Genomic DNA, 5,928 nt, shown 5'->3' on the forward strand with positions numbered 1-5,928 from the left:
CTGGACTCCAAGATAAATATTTAATGTAGAGGGTGCAGCTGAGCTGACCAGGGTCCCTACTTCCTGTTTCTCAAAGGGAGATGGCATCCATGGGCAAGGAGCTGGGGACTGGCTGCCAGTGGGAATAGGGAATCCAGTAAACAGCTTTGCAGGAGCCACAGTAGGCCCCACTGGAGACCTGAGCTTTTCTCCAGAGCTGTTTTGAACTTCTGCCTGTCTACTGGGGTCTGGGCTCTGCTGGGCTCGTCACCTCTCTCAGCTCAGAGCCTGCTTTGCCCTGGCACCGGTGCGACTCGTTCTCCTTCCCAGAGTCTTAGGCTATGGGCTTGGCCTGAGGAGAGGCTATAACAGGGTCCCTCCACCGTGTTCCCTTGGTGCCCCCCAGCCTGATAGTATAGAGGATGAGAGATTGGTGGGAGCAGAGAACATCAGGCGCCTTGACGGACATCTCCCTTTCTGCCCATAGTTAGGGAGCAGAGTCCCTCCTCTTTGAAAAGTGGGAGATTAAAGGGGAAACGTAGCAAAATCCAGAGATTTAGCCAAGAACCAGGTGTCTGATTTCTCAACTCCTTCCTCCAGCCTCAGCTCTACTTGCTGCTGGCCCAGACCGCTGGCTGGTGTGGTTAGGGAGAGCCTGTGGCTAGGGAAGGAGGTCCTAGGTGACGGCTGTTGTTAACAACAGAGCAGGCTCCTTTCATCCCGATGCACTGTCTTCCTGACTCCCTTATCTTCTAACAGGGCCCTCCCTCCCTGTGACTTCCCCATCTCTGGCACTGCCTTTGGCCAGGGGCCACCTCTGCCTTCTCAGAGCCACCTGAGCCATAGTAAACACAGTTACATAACTGCTCCATTTTCCTGGTTATCTGATCCTGGTCGGCAGTACGCCCCACCCCCACCCCCTTTTGATGTGAGGACTACACCCCAAGGCACCCACGTCCACAGAGAGGTCTGTCCACAACCACCACCCTAAGGCGGGATTAGCCAAGAGACTACCAATAGATGTGGCTCTTCCCCAGGATGGGGAGGAGAGGGTGGCTGTTCCTACAGGAATGCAGGTCACTCTGAAAACCAACCTCTGTCCCCCAGAGGAAGGGTGAATGGAAATAGCACTTAAGTAGCTTTATATTGTGAGCAGGGTGAACAGAGAATTCAGTTTTATTTCTCAAGTGGGAAAAAGGAAGCAAGGGATCCCAGAAGACATACGCTGAACTCTCCTGTCTTGGGGAGTGTCTTGATCTGTCGTGGGGAGCCTCACATTCCAATGTCTTTCTCAGACCTACCTTGACCAGCCAAGGGGTCCCCTGGCTCTGTGCCTCAGCCCCCCCACACTAGACAAAGGAGGGGCATATGCTATTCCTTCTCTCCTCCGCCACAGGGATAGACTCTGTATACTCTATAGGTAGGCGTTGAGCAGGTTTTTATTTGTGCTCCCAGAGAGTGTTCCCTTCCTGCCAGGGGAACTGAGTGAGCGGAGCAGAATGGATTAGCAAAGAAAGCACTGTCCCTTTAGAGGCGTTCAGACTTCTTTAGACAGGAAGACCACAGCGAGCCGACAGAGAGCAAGTGAAACAACAGTACAAATCTGGACCATGTTTCATCCCCTGGGTTCCATCCTCCTGGGTTTTCTCCCGATTCGAGCTCCTGCTAATGCCAAATTCCTCTGATGGCTGTCTATGCCAAACCCTCATGGGACAGAAGCAACAGAAGAGGAACACAAAAGATCCACTATGAGACTTAGAAGACCCTCCTAAGCTGACAACAGCATGACCTGGGACATCTGGAAACCAAAATTCTCGGTATAGTCACTGTAAAAGTAAGGGACCTCTGTGATGAAAAAATACCCAGTCCAGGTGGAGTAGGGGCCGGGCAGCCAGGCTGGGGGAGCGGATCCCCATGGGAAGAGAGAATGCGGCTTGCAGGCCTGCCTTGCACAGATGTTTCCACAGCATACACATGACGTAACTGGGATCTATCGGGTCAGGCTTCTCAGCATCAATCCCATGGAAATCCCAAAGGTGTGAGAGAACCTGGCCTTTTGTCCAATTATCTAGTCTACCTTCAAGGAAGCCTTTTCATTAACGTCACAGCCCCTCTTCGTAGGCTCTCTCCCTGCCTGTAGATATGAGCAAACAAGCGCAAGGCACAGATGGGGCGTCTTTGAGAAAAACTGAGCTGGATGAACCTCTTGTAGTTCTCAGAAAGAAAGGGAGAGCAAGTGCTTGTCAGCTCTTTAGACAGCAGATTTTTATAAGGCAAGGATAAAAAAGTGATGACCTCAGAGGGAAAACTCAGCCAAGTTAACTCAGCCACAAAAGGCACACAGACCAGGAGCTGGAAAACTAGGTCTGCATCACCCTTCTTCCCTAGTGCAGATAAATGAGACGACGACAAGAGGGTGGAGTCGTTGGCCAGTGGACACCACGAGGTCGTGCTCTGGCCTCCGAACAAAGGATAACCTTGTCTTCCCACCTCCTTGAATTCTATGATGAGCTTTCTGATTGCAGCAACATGAAAGAGACCGCTCCTCCTCTACCATTCAGTTATTAATCCACTGCATCCAAATGAAACAGACTTTCTTTCTAAAGCTTAAAAGTCATGATACAAAAACAAAAAGACCATGCAATTACATGTAGCAGCCAAGAAAGTAGGGATTAAATGTAGGTGGAGTGAGAGGTAAATGTGAATTTGCATTTGACTTCCTAATTTCCAGGCTTAAAACAAAACTTTTTTTCCACAACGCTGGCAATAAAGAGTAAATATTACCTCATTTTACTGAAGGCTTAACTGAGGTGTAAGGACATAGTTAATTTGGGACGCTATTTATGGGGAAAGGTCCTAAAATGCACACTCAGCTTATTTGACATTAGAAATCTGGGCCAGCTTTCCAGCCTATAAATTGGCCCTTGATGTCACTGCCCTCAAAGTCAAACTGCCTTACCCAGGCCTGGCAGGCCCTGGAGTTAGACTTTCTACCTCTGCTGCCATAACCCATAGTATTCCCTCACTGACACATTTGCCGCTCCAAGGGCCCTCAGCACTTGCCCAGTGGAAGTTATTTTTCCTTGTAAATCCATGGCACCTCACGATTTTTCTACTTTTCAGAGGCAATCAAGAGGCTGGCCTGACACTTCCTTGTCTTAAGAGTCCAACTCCACATTCAACGCCTCTCTGGCTTCTTCAGCTTCTTCTAAGATGGACTCCATCCATGTCTATTATTAGGATCGCATGCAGCGTGATTAAATTACTATGATTGTTATTTTTATCTTTTGCGAGGATGACTTTCTTCCTTTCCTTCCAGTAGCGGCCTCTGCCGGAAAAGTCACAGGAGGAGCTGGCACTTAAGTGTGAGTTAGTGGTGGTGGGCAGGGTGCCAGGAGAGGCCCGGGCAAGGCAGTGGGTTCTGAGTGGGAGGAACAGAAATACCACTGCAGCCACGCTGCTGGTTTCAAACGAAAAGGAGGAACAGGTGAAGGAAAGAGGTCCTTGTGAGGGGATTCCTTTCCTTGAGAGGGGAATTCCTCAGCATTATCAGACACCAGACATCGAACTTCAAGCTTTCCCTTGACTTATGGAATTACGGAATGGCTAAGAGCCAACTATAAGTGCCTCCACCAGGAAATAAAGAAAATAAAGACACAGGGAGCCAATACAGTTATCATTTGATTTTAAGAGCATTCTTTTTTTAAAAGATGATTTCCAGTTTACAAGAAAGTTCTGACAAATTAATTTCTTGTTCACAAAATACTTATTAAATGATTTCCAGCCAACAAATAACATTCCCACCATTTTAAGATAACTGAAAACAAGAAAAAGCAGGTAATGGCTAAGCACAAGGAAATAACCATCATCCAGAAAAGCCTTAAAAAAAAAAAAAAGCACACCACGAGCTAGGTCATATATCTGACCACCTCATTTAGGCAGCGAAATCAGATTCTTCCTGCTAACACTTCTATTAGGAAAAATAATAAGGCCTCCTCCTTACTGATGCTCTTCATTTTAACGTGGAAAAAACATAGATATTTGAAGACAGCTATGCCAAGGGAGTGAAGGGAGGCTGGGCAGTAACTCACAGGAAGGCAGCGTGCGTGGCCCCACTTCAGAGCTGCTCAGAGGGATGGTCCCCGCCCATGTCTCCTCTCCTTGATCTTAAGCCACCTAGACTTGTCATGAGGATGTAGGAGAGAGATGCATAACGCTGTCTCACACAATGGTGGTATTTAACAAGTCTTGCCAAGGTTGCTGGGGCTGAGGCCACGGCCTCCTGGGAGGGAATATACTCTCCGGTATCACCTTGACCTTTGTGACTGCATAGATGAAGCAGCTGACTCTGACCTCACTCCCTCTGGCTGGCTAGACATAGGCAGGGCAGGTCACAAGTGTCAAAGTAATATAGGCTCCCTCTTTCACACCCTGTCAATGGCAGAAAGCTCTATTGTTAATGCAGTTCTCTGCTCAACTCAAGAGTAACAACCCTATTTTTTGACTATGCAACCTTCTTCCTCTATACATACCTGCTTTTTCTCACGGCTTTCCTACGAGTGTTAGGTCTCAGCAGTGCTGAGGTGGGACTGTGGTAATACAGTGCTTCGGAACTGCCCTCCAGGTAACCCAGGCCCTCCTCAGCTAGTGTGGGGGCTCCCCAGACTGCCCTTTACTCCCTCTTATAGTAGCTTTCAGAAAAGATGAGGACCGAGGGCCAGACAAGGGGGTATCCATGGTTACAACCACAAATAATTTAGAAAGCTGGAGCCTCATTCCCATAACTGGCGGGGGGGGGGGGATTCACCCCTCCCTGAAATCTTTTCTGCCTGGGTAGGGAATGCTGAATAATGCCTTGAGAAAAAGTGGGTTCCACTGTTACTATAACAACTACAATAAAATTGGGGATTCTAGGATATCTCAACAAGTCTTTCTGGATTTGGAAATATTTTTTAATAACCAAAACTGGAGGGAAAAATCTGATAACTAACACAAAGAAAAACCTAAATCAGTCAACCTGGAGCAAGCTCTTCCTAAAAACCGTTTTAAACAACTGGTCACCCAGACTGGTCAAGATGCACTTAATTCTCAAGACCTTGAGTTTTCCATCTGTAGATAAGGTAATCAAAAATTCTGGAGATCGGCTACAATATTTACATAAAACAAGGGAGGGCAGAAGGAACAGATTTCACTCTTAGTCTGAGAGGATGGAACGACTCCCAAGTAATGATCATGAGCAGTAAACCGGGCTGTACCTCATGTAGTCACGTTTTACAATATTTTTCTTAAAGAGTGCAGCTGCCTCCCACTTTGTTTTAGAATTAGAAGAGAATCTAAGGGACAACACCAAGGCTGAAAGTTCCGTAACTGATTCAATTTTAAGAAATCCCACCCTTGCTTCTTAATGTCATTAAATGATAATATTCTGTGGACAAAACAATAAGGGTTTTTCTTTACTTATTTTGAACAGTGTCAGGAAATCATACTCAAGCTAACAGGGTAATAAACTGTGTGAGAACAGAAAAGACAATAGATAAAAGGATATGAAAAATATTGATATTCATGGAGAGTCTGGTTCTTCCATGCCTAAGCCGGGAGTCATATCAGGCCCATCAGAGTGTGATACGCAATTTTCACTTCCCTGGTTAATATCTAGTTGCAAAAGTCCAGAGAATCAGCAATGTCTGTACCCAAACCCACTGTTACCTTGAGGGAACACAGGCTCCTTTTGTTTTAGCATCACACACACACACACACACACACACACACACACACACACACACACACACACACCTTGGCTTATTGTTTTTTGGGTTTTTTTTTTTTTTGCTCCAAATGTTCAGAACACAGAGATTCCCCCCACCCCAGAACACAGAGATTTTAAAAGGATATGTTTTGAACTTGTGTTAGATGAGTTTTTAAATATTTATTTAAAAAATAGTCATCTGA

Source organism: Rhinolophus hipposideros (assembly GCF_964194185.1).
Source record: "Rhinolophus hipposideros genome assembly, chromosome: 16".
Classification (NCBI taxonomy): Eukaryota; Metazoa; Chordata; class Mammalia; order Chiroptera; family Rhinolophidae; genus Rhinolophus; species Rhinolophus hipposideros.